We start from the raw sequence: 17,528 nt of genomic DNA, 5'->3' as shown, positions 1-17,528 counted from the left end.
AACCAAATGCCTTTACTGTGTGTAGCCAACACTTAGGGCTCCTTTTACTAAGGTGCGTTAGGGCCTTAACACACGGAATAGCGTGTGCTAAATTGCCATGCGTGCTAAATCTTAATGCCAGCATGGAGTTATTCTAGAAGTGTACCGCGCGGTAATTTCGTGCATGGATAATTTCATGCATGGGTAACCTCGTGCATAGGTAATTTTGTGCATGGGTAATTTTGTGCAGGATATTACCGCGTGCTACACCACGCACTATGCGGCTAGAACTAACGCCAGCTCAATGCTGGCATTAAGGTCTAGCATGCGTGGCAATTCAGCACACGCTATTCCACGCGTTAATGCCCTAACACAGCTTAGTAAAAGGAGCCCTTAATAACAATGCATAAGTGATTTTGACTCCCAACCTCTATGGAATGTAATTTTGTTCTCCTATTAGTTTAATTCTCATTAGTTTAAATGAGTGTTTTTTCCCTCCACATAGTACCTTAAATAAAGCAGATGTTATTTTATCTGTACTTGCCTTTCTTCCCTGCCTCCAGGGTAACCATTTGCATGGTTAGTAGTTAGCATACCGAGGGAAAGTGCTATTTTGATACTTCCTTCCTCAACTGGGAAAACTGCTTTTAAGATAAACAGCTGTCACCCTACAGTAATTTAAAGGTACACCATGAAAAGAAAAGACGCCAAAAATAAGTAAAGAGAAAAATCATGATCGTCTAGTCCCAATAAGCTTGAGGCTGGTGACATTAACTCTCCCCCCCCCCCTTTTTTTTTTTTTTTTTACAAAACTGTAGTGCGATTTTTAGTGCCAGTTGCGGCGGCGATAGCTCTGATGCTCATAAAATTCTTATGAGCGTCAGAGCTGATACAGCTATAGGCAGCACTATAATCCATGCTATGGTTTTGAAAGGGAGGTGGGGGTAAGGATGCACTTACCCTATAATTCTGAGGAAGAAGGATTTACCTTCAAAAGCTAGCCATAAACTACATTAAGCTAGTCCAGGGGTAGGCAATTTCGGTCCTCGAGAGCCGGAGCCAAGTCAATTTTCAGGATATCAACAATGAATATGTATGAGATGGATTTGCATGCACTGCCTCCTTGAGATGCAAATCTATCTCATGCATATTTATTATGGATATCCTGAAAACCTGACCTGGCTCCGGCTCTCAAGGACCAGAATTGCCTATCCCTGAGCTAGTCCAATAAAAATGTGTTGTTTTTTTCCTTTGTTTTTGTTTTATTTCTACATAATATTTATTTATTTATTCAATTTATATCCCATCCTCCACAGAGAGCTCAGAAGGGGTTACAAGATAATGTACATAAAAATTAAACAAACAAGATACAAACAATTAAGGCAGTATGGGCTATAGTGGAATTTTTCTAATACAGTTTTTCAACCTGAATTAGTGATACAGAACAAGGATTTATAACCTTTGGATAGTTCATCTTACATTAGTAATTCCAGAGATAAGTTAGTTTCACATATACATGGCTTTTATCAAGCCATGCTAGGGGTTTAACGCGCATAATAGCGCGCGTTAAACCGCAAGCCTCACTAGCCGCTAACGCCTGCCTTGAGCAGGTGGTAGTTTTTGGCCAGCGCGGGGGTTAGCGCATGATTAAAAGTCACACGTGCTATCCCCTCTAGCGCGGCTTGATAAAAGGAGCCCATAGTTTCACTTATAGTTGGAATGTTGAAGGTTAGATTCACCTATATTGGATCATCCTGAAGCATGCACAGAGAGAGTCTAGTTCAACAAATGTGAGGGATACATTAGTTTGTGTGTTACGGACTCTATGGCTGAAGGGGGAAGATAGTGGTTTAGATGTTCTGGTGGCAGTTTAATAATAATGATGTGTGCAGAGAGTTGGATTCTAGGTGCTGTGCTGTACTGATACTAGGATGAGGCAATTAGGTTAGAAGTAGGCGCTTATTTCTTGTTTACACAATTTTTTGCTTAGTGCAAAGTTGTCCCCTCAAGTTATAAAATAGTGCCAGTTTTCCACATAGCGTAATTTAATGCCAGGTACTAGTAATCTGAATTAGCCACCGTGAGAACGGGCTACTGGGCTTGATGGACCTTTGGTCTGACCCAGTAAGGCTAGTCTTATGTTCTTAATAACTAGCTGATAATTAGTATTAACCAATTATTGGCACTGATAAGCAGTTATGCATATAACCCACCTTTAGAGAAAAATGCTTGAGTACCTGAATAAATTCATGTAAACCGTTCTGAGCTCCCCTGGGAATGAATAAATAAATAAATAGTTGGATTCTGGAACTGAAGGTGCAAAATCCATAGTACATAACTGAGGGGGGAGCTCAATACTTAGCGCTTATTTAGCGTTTTTAAATTACAAGGGCATCATTTGTACATAAATGATGAAGAGTCTTCTACACTTCTCCCTCCGTATTCACTGTGATAGGGGATTAACAGAACCACAAATACAGAAAAAACGCAAATAACTTTTTCATATGTTATTCACTGTTTTCTCTTAAAAAAACATTATGAATATGGTGAAACCGCGAATAACATGGTGGGAGACCTGGCCTGTTCCCAAAGGAGAGACAAAACACGGTGAAGAAAGTGCTGGGAATCAGTGATTTCTCTATGCAAGCTGATGTAATTGGGGGGGGGGGAGGAGCCAGCAAGTTAAAAACCATGAATAATCGAAACCGCGAATGCTGAAACCATGAATAGGGAGGGAGAAGTGTAGTATCATAGTCCATGGGGAGTTCTGCCGAGACAAGCGTGGAGGGATATACTGCTCAAAATAGTCCACTACAGCCTTCTATCTATGACAGGACAAACTCTAATACGGAATGGGGTGGTGATGTTATGAGTTTGGGATGACACTGCGGTAACTAATAGCGCTTGACCCTACTTTATAGTGCCTGAGTCTGAAGCATGGTAAGGCAGTACATAACAGAACCCAGCAATGCATTAGGATGCATGACAGTCCATGGCATAGCAGACAATACATACAGGAGCATGGCAGGAATATGTCAGTGCATGGCAGTACAATACATACCTGTGAATGATAATATGTGCTAAGGGGTGGTATAGCATGGAATATCTGGCAAAGTGTGTAAGTACTGGCAATGACAGTACATGACAGCATATAACAGCACATTATATGTGTTAAGTAAGACATGGTATGGAATATATGGCAGGGCATGGTAGTATCAGTGATGGTTGATCTTGCATAGGCAGTGGTGTTTAGATTGATCTATTGTACAGGAAGTGCACACGTGCTATAGATTATTAGCAGCTATATCAGATCTGATACAACTTCCTGTTTCTGGCACTGGCGGAGTTAGCAGTAGTGCTCACAGGGCAATGTTTCCTTGTTTGCAGCTGCAGTGAGACTGGTGGAGGAGTTGGTGACAAAAGTGAGTGAGCAGCAAGGGAAGAGAAAAGGAGATAGAAGGGGCAATGCAGGCTGGTAGTGGGCAGGGGAGAATAGGAGGAGGAGAGAGACACGGAGTGATGATGGATGTAACCGAGAGAAACAGGCAGGATGATACTGGATGGTGGAAGGGAAAGGCAGAGAAATGATTGATACAGAATGGTGGTAGTGGAGAGAGGAGAGGGTGATACTGGGTGGTGGGGGGAGGGGACAAAAGGTTGATGCTGGACAGGGAGGGGGGAAAAGAGATAAAGATGGGATAGTATATAAAAACATAAGAATTGCCATACTGGGACAGACTGAAGGTCCATCAAGCCCAGTATCCTGTTTCCAACAGTGGCCAACCCAGATCCCAAGTAGTAAGACAGATTTTATACTGCTTTATCCAGGAATAAGTAGTGGATTTTTCCAAGCCATCGCAATAATGGCTTATGGACTTCTCTTTTAGGAAATTATTCAAAACCTTTTTTAAACCCCACTAAGTTAACTGATTTCACCACATTCTCTGGCAACAAATTCCAGAGTTTAATTACACGTTGTGTGAAGAAATATTTTCTATGGTTTGTTTTAAATATACTACTTAGTATATGTTCCTAGTTCTAGTATTTTTCAAAAGGGTGAACAAGCAATTCACATCTACCTTTTCCACTCCACTCATTATTTTATAGACCTCTATCATATCAGCCCTGAACTCTCTTTTCAAAACTGAAGAGCCCTAGCTGCTTTAACCTTTCCTCATAAGGAAGTCGTCCCATTCCTTTTATCATTTATGTTGCCCTTCTCTGTACCTTTTCTAATTCAGCTATATCTTTCTGCCTTAGAACGATTCAAGGGCATTATAACATTTTCATCTTTGTTTTCCATTCCTTTCCTGAAAATTCCTAACATTCTATTTGCTTTCTTATCAGCTGCCACACATTGAGCTGAGGGTTTCAATGTATCCTCAACAATGACACCTAGATCCTTTTCCTGGGCAGTGACTCCTAACACAGAGCTAAGCATCACATAGCTATAGTTCAGGTTCCTCATTCCCACATGTATCACTTTGCACTTGCTCACATTAAATGTCACCTGCCTTTTTAATGTCCACTCTTCCAGTCTCACAAGGTCATCTTGCAATTTTTCACAATCCTCTTGTGATTTAACAACTTTGAACAACTTTGTATCATCAGCAAATTTAATTATCTCATTAGTTATTCCCAGCTCTAGATCATTGATAAATATGTTAAAAAGGAGTGGTCCTCGCACAAACCTCCGAGGAACTCCACTAATTAACACTCCAAGCACCTCTGGTATATATTCACTTGTTCCCTACCCAAAATAAATTAAGTTTATGTTAAGACTTCTGTTCAGCTCAAAGGATATCTTAAGAAAAGGAGGAAAGAACCCCACTATTTAACCTTCTCCATTAAGAATATTGACTATTTAAAACCACTCTCTCTTTTCTGTCTTTCAACCAGTTGTCAATCCATAAAAGGACATTACCTTCTATCCCATGACTCTCTAATTTCCTCAGAAGTCTTTCATGAGGTACTTTGTCAAATGCCTTTTAAAAATCCAAATACACAATAACTGGTTCACCTTTATTCACATGTTCATTCACCCCTTCAAAGAAATGCAGTAGATTGGTAAGGCAAGATTTCCCTTGACTAAATCTTTGCTGGCTTTCTCTCATTAATCCATGCTTACGCATATGTTCTGTCATTTTGTTCTTTATATTGTAATAGTCTCAACCACTTTGCCCAGCACCAGTGTCAGACTCACTGGTCTATAATTTCCTGGATCACCTCTGGAACCCTTTATAAAAATTGGTGTCACATTGGCCACTCTCCAGACTTCTGGTACTATGCTGGATTTTAAAGAATAATTACAAATTACTAACAATAGCTCTGCAAGTTCATTTTTAAATTCTATCAGCATTCTGGGATGTATTGTATATCATCTGGTCCAGTCGATTTGCTACTGTTCAATTTGTCAAATTGACCCATTACATCATCCAGCGTTACAGAGATTTGTATGAGTTGCTCTGATTCATCAGAATTGAATACAATTTTTGGCATCGTTAACTCCCGCACATCTTCCGTGGTGAAGACAGAAGCAAAGAATTCATTTAATCTCTCCGCTATGACCTTCTCTTTTCTGAGATCCTCAGTCATTTAGCAGTCCAACTCATTCTCTTCCTGGCTTCTTGCTTTTAATGTACCTGGGCGATCTGTTGGCATTCCCGGACAACAGACCCTCTTACTAGATGGATGTTGGCTTCTCAGATAAGTTCTTGCAGATGGCAGTTTAAATTTATTGGACAAATGTGATTTCTTGCTTTCTCAATGCTCATCAATTAGTGATTTTGCACTTAGTGTGCTTTTTGAAATTCAGGAACGATGTGACTTTGCACCTGACACTTTGGGCACTTTATTATTACTATCTTCAATCTTTGCACATTTGAATTTATATTTATTAGAATTTTTAACACATTAATTGTTTTTTTCAGCTAGTGGATAGCTTTAAATGATGTTTATGGGTAACCTTGCATGTACTCTTGGGTGCTTTATGCCTGATATGCCCTGGTGAACTTTTGACTTTCTGCCAATAAGTTCCCATGAACTGATAGCCATCCCCAGCTATTTATTAAATCTCTTGAGATTTCTGGTGTATCTAATCATTATTAATCAAGCAGTGCAAACTTTGAAAGCCCGCAGGTTTAAGATAGTTCTCAGAATTGAGAGCAGGTCTTTTCCTTCCAATTTTTAAATAACATCCACTCCTGATGTATATTTTTGACCTTTGTAGCTGCACTTTTAAGTTTCTTTTTTACCATTCTCATGTTATAATAGTCTCCAAGGATTATATCAAATCTGATCATGTTATGATCACTATTATCAAGCAGCCTCAGTACCAATTCATGTACTCTACTAAGAACTAGATCTAGAATTGCTTCACCTCTTGTCAGGGCCAGATTAATCAATAGGCCCAGTAGGCACATGCCTAGGGCCTGAAACTGTGATGGGGGCCCGATGAAGGAGGATGACTCACCTTGCCATCAACGGCAACGGGCACCCCTCCCGTCATGAACGGCAACGGGCCCCCCTCCCATCATCAGCGGCAAGGGGCCTCCCCCTCCCGGCATCAACCACAATGCAGCCGTATCTGTTACTGGAAGGTCCCATGATGACTGCTTCTGCCGGTCCATCCCCCTCCGATGTCACTTACTTGCTCCAGAAGAAGTGATGTCGGAGGGGGATGGTCCAGCAGACGCAGTCATCGTGAGACCTTCCAGTAAGAGGTCCAGCTGCATTGCGATTAATGCCGGGAGGAGTGCCCGTTGCCGTAGGGGGGGGCCGCTGCCCTTGCTGCAGGAGGGCGTTGCCGTTACTGCGGGTGGGGGCATTGCTGTTGCTGCAGGGGGGGGGGGCATTGCCCTCAGCTGTTATAATGCTGCTTTCAGGCAAAGGAGTTCAGAGGGCAGAGCCGGCAGCAATATTTGGAGGGGGAAAAAGGAGCATGGAAGGGTGGTGGAGGAAGAGAAAGGGGGCAGGGTGGTATGGAAGGGTGGTGGGAAGGATGGTGGGGCAGCATGGTATGGAAGGGTGGTGGAGGAAGAGAAAGGGGGCAGATGCTGATGGAATTGTGTGCAGGGAAAGGGAAGGCTACTGGATGGAATTGGGTTGAAGGGAAAGAAAGGGGCTGATGCTGATGGAAGTGGCGGGAAGGGAGAGGAGAGAATGAAATGCTAGACCGTGGGGGTGTGGGAGAGGGAAGGGAAGAAGAGAGGAGAGAGATGCCAGACCATTGGAGGAGGGAATGGAAGAAGATGGATGCCAGACCAATGAGGGTGAAGGGAATGATGGAAGCGGGAGGCATACAGTTTCTTGAAGTGGCACAGGACAGACGATAAAAGGAAGATATTGACAAGAAGATGAGGAGAGCAGAAACCAGACAAGACAAAGGTAGAAAAAATAAATTAGATAGATAGATTTTTTTTTTTTGCTTTAGTGGACATGCATCGCTGTTTCTGTGGTGTTGCATTATATGCAGAGTCCAGCTTCTTGGTGGTTTTATTTAACCTTTGCCTACGTATTTCTATTTTATCCCCCCCCCCCCCCCCTTTTACAAACCTGTAGAGCATTTTTTTTTTAGCACGGGCCATGGCTAAAAACCATACTACAGTTTTGTAAAAGGGGGGAGAGGTTAGTTTGTGATTACATATTCCATACTAGGTGAAGGTGTTTTCTGTGATCTGTTTGTATGAAAGACATGGTTTTTTGTTAGCATTGACTAGCCTTGTTTGGCAAAATGCATCAGGCATGGTTCTTGGGAGCACCTTGAATTAACCTGATTTGAATCTCCTTATTTTCTGCCAATCTTCTTTTGTTTCATGTTGGATTATTTGGTGGACTGCTTGCCTTGTTGTTTCGTTGCAAGTTAACATACATGGAGTGGAATGTACTAGAGGAGTTACAGATTTGGTTGTTTATACATATATATGGGTTACAGTTGGCTGATGTAGAGTGAGGCAGTTGAGAGGCGTTGTAAACTTGGTTATTAATATAGACATATTTCAGATAGTATTACTGCTTTACAAATATTTGAACACTTTTATATATGCATGGAAAGGGTTCAGAGTTAAAGTCCTGGGTAAGTAGGTGGGAAGGAAGGGGAATTTGTTCAGAGATGTTTGAGAGTTGCATAGAAGAAAAACTGTGCACTGGTATGCTAATCTTTTGTTTGTTTTGAATTTAAAAAATAAAAGAAATACAAGTGGAAATAAAGAAGTAAATAAGAAAACAGATAAATGGGGGCGGGACATGGGCAGAGCATGGGTGGGACATGGGCGGGGCAGGGCCAGAGTGGCCCAGTGTACTTGTGTGCCTAGGGGCCCTCGAAGAATTAATCCTGTCCTGCCTCTTGTCGGTTCCTGAACCAGCTGCTTCATAAAGGAGTCCTTGATTTCATCAAAGAATTGTATCTCCCTAGCATGCCCTGATGGTACATTTACCTGGTCAATATCAGGTAGTTGAAATCACCCATTATTACTGAGTTACCCAGTTTGTTAGCCTCCCTAATGTCTGATAACATTTCAGCATCTGCCCAATCCTCCTGGTCAGGCAGACGGTAGCACACTCCTATCACTATCCTTTTCCCCCTTACACATGGAATTTCTACTCATAGGGACTCCAAGGGGTGTTTCTTCTCCTGTAGAATGTTTAGTCCATTTGATTCAAGGCCCTTCTTAACATTTAACTCTACGCTTCCACTGATTCAATCCACCCTATCATTATGATATAAGTTGTGCCCCGATATGACAGTATCACGTTTGTTATTTTATTTATTTATTTATTTATTCAATTTTCTATACCTTTCTCCCAGGGGAGCTCAGAACGGTTTACATGCATTTATTCAGATACTCAAGCATTTTTCACTGTCTGTCCCGGTGGACTCACAATCTATCTAATGTACCTTCCACCATCTAATGTTATCTTCCTTCCACCAGTTTTCAGAGGTGGTTGAAAAAAAAGAGAGAAAAGAAAGGTTGATGCTGGATGATGGACAAGATAGAGAAATAAAATGGTGATGCAGGAAGAGGAAAGAGAGGGATGAGGGGGAGAGGTCCTTCCTTGATAGCTGGGGAAGGGAAGGAAGGAAGGAGCTAACTTCTCATGCAGTCAGGATTGCTATACAACGGACCTAAAAAAAATAAAACCATATGTTAGCTGGTTTATGCCAGTGGTTCCCAACCCTGTCCTGGAGAACCACCAGCCAGTCGGGTTTTCAGGATAGCCCTAATGAATATGCATGGAACAGATTTGCGTGCCTGTCACCTCTATTATTTGCAAATCTCTCTCATGCATATTCATTAGGGTTATTCCAAAAACCTGACTGGCTGGTGGTCCTCTAGGACAGGGTTGGGAACCACTGGTTTATACAATTCATTTTGTGATTACAATTTCAATCATGATTAATCAAGCAATTACCATTTTTAATCGATGTGCAGACCTACTCAAAACTGCTTGTAGCAAATAGATTGTTTCCTATATGTTCTACTTCAAGAATCAAAAGCAAACACTATCTGTAACCTGGTGAATTTTTTACATATTTGTCCTCCCACATCAAAGCTTGTGAAAGCCAGAACTAATTGGATGATATAAACATCCATTCTCCACAATTACTACTGCAAGCCAGCTTGCTTACTGCCCTTAACCATCTGGGCAACTGAATGCTAGCCAGATAAAGAGTTACATGTTCTATCAGACTCCTCTAGCAGTGATTCTTTTGCTGCATTTTCTGAGATCATCACAAAGAAAGGAATTTTAATCAGTCCATGCATCATGTATTTTTCTCTCTTTCTCTTCTGTCAGCAACACATTGGTTCTCTTCTGGGATATAAATACTGACCCGGGAAGACTTATTTTATCAAAATTGCAAAAGTTAAGATTAGGATTATTTTTTCCTGCCCACAACTTAACTTTTACTTTTTTTATTTTTATTTTGTACTGTGTCTATGTTGGCGCTAATCTGATCTGTTCTAAATTCAATAATGTAATTACCAATCTAGGAGATATTTATCAAGGTACGGTAAAAGCCATTTGTTTACTGCATCTTTAATTTCCCACAGAAATGACTGAACTGCAGTAGCTCAGTACCCCAGGTTAGTCAATCCTGCATTAGAAGAATATTGCGCATACGACCATATTCTATAAATGGTGCCCTATTTAGGTACCGCTAGGCACCCTAATCACAGCCACCTAGTGATGCCTAAGTTTGGGATCTGCGCCTAACTTAATTTTTTTTAATTGGCTTAATCAGTGTGGTAATTGACCATGCCAGTTTTCAGCCAATCAAAAATAATAATAATAATAATAATAAAATTGAACAATTTAAGAATTTGGGGTCAAACTCTTCGGACGCTTATTGACGCCTAAGTGTAGGCATCATCCATTGCCTAGGGATGACTAATGATGCCTATGTTAAAAAGTAGGAGTGGTAATGGGTGGAGAATAGGTGTGGTTGAGTTAAGAGTCATTAGGTAGCTGACATTGGCGCTGCCAAATTAGGTGAATGAAAAGCTGATCTAATGGAGCAAAGCCTATGTCTAGGATGTCTAAATCCACTTAGGTACCACTAGACATGATTCTATAAATGGTGCCAGCATGTGAATGCCAGAGATGCCCCCTCTTGAAGACTCCTCCAGAAAATAATACTTTCTAAAGACAGCTCAAAACCAATACCCTTACTCTGAAGTCCCCTTCACCAAAAAACCACCCCCTACCCTTTCTTAACTCCAGGTCTACAGTGCAAAATTCCTGAAGTAGGTTCAATTTTGTTATTACAAGCACTGGCTTCAAAATGGTGCCAGCTACCCCTTATAGGACAGCTTGACTATTAGTACTACAAAAATATTTCTAGGGGTCACTGCCATCATTGTAATCCTGACATTGGCAGGAAAAAAAGGAGTTTGCTTCGCTACCAACCCTACTAGATCCCAGAGGTTTTGCAAGGTAGATTTGAGGGACTAGGGAAGGGTATTGGTGCTTTTACATAAAAGTTGCCATTCTGGGATAGTTTGAAGGTCCATTAAACCCATTATCCTGTTTCCAACATTAGCCAACCCAGGTCCCAAGTACCTGGCAAGATCCCAAGGTGTAAAACAGATTTTATGCTGCTTATCCTAGGAATTCCACAAGTCATCTTAATAATGGCTTATGTACTTATGTTTTAGGAAATTATCCAAACCTTTTTTAAACCCTGCTAAGCTAACTGCTTTTACCACATTCTCCAGCACTGAATTTCAGAGTTTAATTACAAGTTGAGTGAAAAAATATTTCTTTATTGCCTTTTAATACATGTTAATTATCAAATTATCTGGATTAAGGCAAGGATAAATAACTTTTATGCTATGTTATTGTCTATTATAATATGTGATTAACTCCTTTGCATTTTATGCATGTATTTTTTAACCCACTTAGGTTTTAGATGGGATAAATGTTTGTTAGGCAAATATATCAAACGCTCTGCACACACACAACTACCAATTGATGCATTTTAAAATAAATACAGTTCTTTGTGAATGTGGAGGGGCATAATCAAAAGAAATATCTAAGTCCCCTTTTGGCCTAAGTCCCTAGGCACAGAAAGTAGGCAGCAGGGAAATGTCCATTCTCAAAAAAAAAAAAAAAACCCATCCAAAATGAGGTGTTTTTTTTAGAATGGTCTACCTCTACATTCAGCAGTTTAATCGCACAGATCACCACTACATGTATCCTTACAACACATTCCCAACCAACAAAATTGCCAAAGTCCAAAACGCCCAAAACAAGACCTTTTAGGCAAAGGAGGAGCCAGTCCTTTGTCTAAAAGCAGGATTCTCTAACCGGCATCTATCATAAACAACGCCAGTTACAGAATCTTGCAACCGTTCCCCCCTCCCCCCCCCCCACACACACAATGATCACAGCAGGAGAGATGCCCAATCTCCCCTGCAATCTGTACAAAACTCTGCTGCACGATTCATCTTCAAGCAACCTCACTACACTCATGTCTCCTTAAATCATTTCACTGGCTCCCTATCCACCTTTGCATACAGTTCAAGATCCTATTGCTGACCTACAAATGTATTCATTCTGCTGCCCTTCAATATCTTTCCTCTCTTCTCTCTCCTCACACACCTCCCAGAGAAATCTCAGATAAACTATTCTTAGCTGTACCCTTCTCCTCCACTGTCAATTCCAGACTTCGTTCCTTTCATCTAGCTGACCCTATGCTAAGAATAAATTATCTGAATTTGTCCACCAAGCCCCTTCCCTTACCAGTGAGGTAAATTCCTTAGTCCCTTACCTTTTTGATGTAGCCTTCAATTCAAAAACCCACCAACCCAGCCAGCAGATTAACCATCCCCTTAACTGTATCCATGGTATCCTGTTTGTCTGACTTGTCTGTTTAGGTTGCAAGCTCTTTCAAGCAGGGACTGCCTTATTTGTGACTCTGTACAGTGCTGCGTACATCTGGTAGCGCTACAGAATAATTAATTGTAGTAGCAGTAGTTCTCTTTCATCTTAATGCAGATTTTGACACTTCATCTCGATCGTTCCACTTAGTTTAGATCATTATTCTTTGACAGGTCTCATATTTGTGACATTTGACACCAGGCATCACATCCTATTTCTGTGTTGTTGTGGGCGTTTCATGGTACACTATTTTTGTATCTTCTTTTTAAATGTATATGTGGCAGCCTAACTCATTACAAAATGTGGGATCCATTTTCCGATATTTGCTGACAACCTGAAGTTTTACTGAATCTAGTAAGACCCGGTTGGCAAATTGTCCAATTGATTCGATTTCACCACTTCAAACAAAAAGTGTATTGGTTTAATGGCCTATAATAAGAAGAATACATTCTGTTGCTCAGAGCCATAGCAGTGATTGCAACATCTAACTACATGAAAATGCTGAGAGCTCTGGCACCCCTGCTACTCTATCAAACTTGGAATGTAAATATTTTTACTCAAGTGACACCTGGATGTCTGATGATTATCTTTTGAGCCTGTAGGGCATTTTTGCAGAATCTAGGCATAATTGCTAGCATATTGAAATGAACTTCTCTCTTGTTACATTGTAAGCAAGGTAAACAACATTACATGCAAGAAAATATAGCTCCTACACTTTAGAATTTATGCTTCTGTAATGTCATATTGTGTGTACTGAAATATGAGGAGTAGCAGTTCTTTCTATACCTGATGGAAAAATGATGTTGCACATGTTGTATATTTAACCTCTTTTGTAGGAAGAATAATACCATTTATATCAGTCATTTTGATAATGTAACACATAAAACTTGGCTGAAGCTCTTAGTTTGCAATTGATAGTATGTTGTTCACAGTTTATTAAGTCAGCTAAGAAGACAAGTCAAATAGCAATGGGAATTTTCAAAGTCATTCATATAAGCATAAAGGCTAGATTTTTTTTAGGCACCCAAAGCTCAGTAAAAAAAAAAATATTATTTAAACAACATTTCTAACCAAGTTTCAAGGTGCCTACCAGCATCTAAAACATTGGCATCGGAATTGCTTCTCTGTAGGTGCGTTAGGCCGCCTATTGCCACTGTGGGCTGTTGGAGACCCTTTTTACATAGGGTCTAATGCAGGGGTGTCAAAGTCCCTCCTCGAGGGCCGCAATCCAGTCGGGCTTTTAGGATTTCCCCAATGAATATGCATGAGATCTATTTGCATGCACTGCTTTCATTGTATGCTAATAGATCTCATGCATATTCATTGGGGAAATCCTGAAAACCCGACTGGATTGCAGCCCTCGAGGAGGGACTTTGACACGCCTGGTCTAATGGTTGGGCTGTTTTGTTGGGGCCTTGGTGTCCTGGGCGAGCCCATTTTTTTTTTTGCTGGTGCCAGTGTGGTTCGAGATCATCTTCAGGGTCCTGCCATTAACAGGAGACAGGACCTGGGGAGAGCAGTGATTCTCTGGCTGCACAACATTTGTTTTTTTATTTTAAGCACAGCCACTGGTGAAGGGAGGAAGCAGGGTGGGTTGGAGGTGTGTTACCGGTGGTCCTGGAATGAGTTTTTAGTGCCGGTCACTGGGAGTGAAGAGGGAATGTCTGATACAAAGGGTGCATGTGTGGTAGGCCAGGCATGAAACGAAGATCAACAGGCTGGACTTGAGGACCTGAAGAGCATGGAAGCGCACTCAACACCCATAGGGCTGGGAAGACTCGAGGAGGGGTAAGGGGCCAGGAAGGCCTGAGGAAGAGGTGACCAGTGACTGCAACTTGCCAGGGACCTGGTTAGGTGGTGGCCAGGTCCCGGCAGAGTAAAAGGTGAGCCGTGGGGGACTGGCCAACACAGTGGGGCCTTGGCAGGCATATGGCTCACAGGAGCAAGCACCCATGAGTGAGCAGGGCTGGGAAGAGCAGATGGAGCCCAGCTATAGAAAGGGGAGCCCTGGGAAAGCCACAGATGTGGTGTTTTTAATGTTGGGACCCTGGCAAAGGGGAAGCCAGGGTCCTAAAGATTATTTTGTAGCTCAAATGGCCACAAATAATAAAATTGCATGTGCACACTTATAGACGTGCAGAGAGGCTGCAGTAGGGGAAAAGAAGGGGTTAAGGAGGAGAGAATGCCCCTTACTACTCCAGATAATCAGAAGTGTGAAAATCATGTCCTCTGATTGGTTCAGAGCTCCAGCAATAGGGGGGGAGGGAGGTTCTGAAGAGAGCTACTGAAGCAGCCTGTTTTTATTTAACAAAAAAATAAAAGCTGCAATCTAAATTTTAGCTCCCAGATTCCTATAAATGTTGGGAACCCTCTCAGGCGAAGTTTTTGGGGTACAAGTAGGCTTCCTAAGCATGCTAGTATTTGTGTATGTGTTGAATGTGGTGTTTATATAGTTTGAATGTGTTCCATGGAACACTGTGAATGTGTGAATTCTGTGAGATGTTGTCGGTTGGGATTTTGACTTTTTTTTAGTAAGTTGAATGCTGCTGGAGTGCTTGTATGTAAAGCTGGTCTTTTAGGTCTATTTGATAGAATAGTGAGATTTTAAAGTACATTTTGGTGATAATCTAAATTGGACTGGTCACTGGTAAATGTTTATAGATGTATTAATCACTTTTTCTGGGTCTTTGATGCTTGTTTGGAGGGCTGAAATAGCTTTAGAACCTGTTCTGATAATTCTTACTTATAAAGATAATTATTAATTAATATAATTTAGGAAACATGCTGAAATTGAAGGAAATTTTGTTAAGAAAACCCAGGTTGTTCTTAAGAGAAAAAGAGTTTTTAAATAGAAAAATAAGCTCTTAAAAAATTGAAGTGAATTCAATGGAATTATTTCATTTTTTCTTTACAAAACTAATATTATGAATATTCAAATATTGTTGGCAATGGATTCAAACTGTCATGTATTTTGTTTGACGCTCTGAGGAAGTAAGAGAATACTAGTGAAAATATTTAGATAATTTTGATTAATTTGAAGAAAATAGAGACTAAAGAAGAAAAGTTTTATTGAATGACTGTCACGGAATGTTGGACAGCACTACTGAAATTACAGTATTAAAAGCGGGCATTGTTTTATTCCTAGTACTAATGTTTAAGCCCGTTACATTAATGGGTGCTAGTAAAGCCTCCTTCCCTCACAGGTCCCCTATTTTCAGCCCCAGCTCCAAACACATTTTTACCTCCCCCCCCCCCAACAGTCCAACAGCACCTCTTCCCTGCTCCCCCGGTTCCTCTTCCCTGCTTCTCTGGTCAGCAGCACCTCTTCCCTGCTCCCCCGGTCAGCAGCACCTCTTCCCTGCTCCCCCGGTTCCTCTTCCCTGCTTCCCCGGTCAGCAGTACATCTTCCCTGCTTCCCCGGTTCCTCTTCCCTGTTCCTCCGGTTCCTCTTCCCTGCTTCTCCAGTCAGCAGCACCTCTTCCCTGCTCCCCCGGTCCCTCTTCCCTGCTCCCTCGGTCAGCAGCACCTCTTCCCTGCTCCCCCGGTTCCTCTTCCCTGCTTCCCCGGTAAGCAGCACCTCTTCCCTGCTCCCCTGGTTCCTCTTCCCTGCTTCCCCGGTCAGCAGCACCTCTTCCCTGCTCCCCCGGTTCCTCTTCCCTACTTCCCCGGTCAGCAGCACCTCTTCCCTGCTGCCCCGGGCCCTCTTCCCTGCTCCCCCGGTCAGCAGCACCCTTTACCTGCTCCCCCGATCCAGCATGTAGCCTTGTGAGCATCGCGGCCGGCTTTTGCGAACCTCGCAGGCCACTCTGCACTTCGGTAGCACGTTCCCTCTGACGCGATCGCGTACGTCAGAGGAAACATTCTACTGAGGTGCTGTGCGGCCTGCGAAGTTTGGTACAGCCAGCTGTGATCCTTAAGGAAACAGTGCCCGACCCTCTGCTGTGCTTTGGGGAGAGTCTTCAGTGGCTCGAAGCCCTCCTCCTGGCAGCTGCTGCCAGTGCCGCTCTGCACCGCATCAAGCCGCCAAATACGGCAATCGGGGCGGCCAGGACACAGGCAGGGAGAGTTGGTGAGTGAGGGTGGGAGGAGGGGAGTGGTCAGAGTGTTCCCTGCCACCACGTTCTAAAATAGAATCTGGCCAGGGATCAGAAAACACAGCGGCAGGGAACACGAAACCCTAAGTGCACATGTGCGCTTAGGTTTTTATTATATAGGATGCTACTGCATAGAGACACTTTTAACTGATTTTGATATTGAAGTTGCTGTTAGTATTGCTTATTGATTTAAATCTAGACTGAATGAATGTGTTCTAGCACTGTAGCCTTGGTGGCTGCATCAGAATAGGGATTGTAAGTTATTTTATTTTTATAGTAGCTAGACATACAAGGCTTATTGCTCAAGAAGACACTGGCCTAGATACAGCAGAGGGAGTTAGGGTCTTCATTTTATTTTCATTAAGATAGGTCAGTAGGAGGAGATCCATTCCATGTTCCAGAAGGTCCAGTTCCTGAGTACGCTGGAGTGGTTGCTAGCCAAGATCATCTAAGGTACCCCATGCAAGAGAGCGGTGAGAGCCTGAAAAGCTGAGGTTCCATTTTTAAAGATAATTTTTATTGGTGTACACAACTAAATTTTTGTTAACCTGATGAATACTTACCTTTTTTGGAAAAGACATTGAGACTATTAGAAAAGAGGTTGATTCCTGCAAGGGAGAACAACACAAAATTAGACAAATTGAATTGGAAAACAAATTAAACTAAAGAGAAGTTGTGGTGCTTCTTTACTATGGTACTTGTTAAAGAATAAGACACGATTAAACCCAAGAGCAACAGTTACTAGTAGAGTGAGATAAAACTTGACAATACTTATCTGAGAAACTAGGTCACTGGCTGGAACCTAAACAGAGGGAAGAAGAGAAAAAAGAGTATTTAGCACTTTATTCTGAAATTGAATAAATTTTAAGATGTTAATATGTTTTTATTGCATTTTAACTAGAATTTCCAATTGAAGCACTTTACTTGATTTTATTCAATTTTAAGTGTTTTAACTGTTTTTAATGAACTTGAATGCACTTTAATTGTGAAGAATTCTTCTAAGAACAAGATTTATTCGAGAGTCCCTGGAATACCCTTGGTGTGCAATAAAATTGTTTTAATTGTGAATGGTAA

Source organism: Geotrypetes seraphini, chromosome 1 (assembly GCF_902459505.1).
Source record: "Geotrypetes seraphini chromosome 1, aGeoSer1.1, whole genome shotgun sequence".
Lineage (NCBI taxonomy): Eukaryota > Metazoa > Chordata > Amphibia > Gymnophiona > Dermophiidae > Geotrypetes > Geotrypetes seraphini.
Note: the sequence above shows the minus strand (reverse complement) of the source record.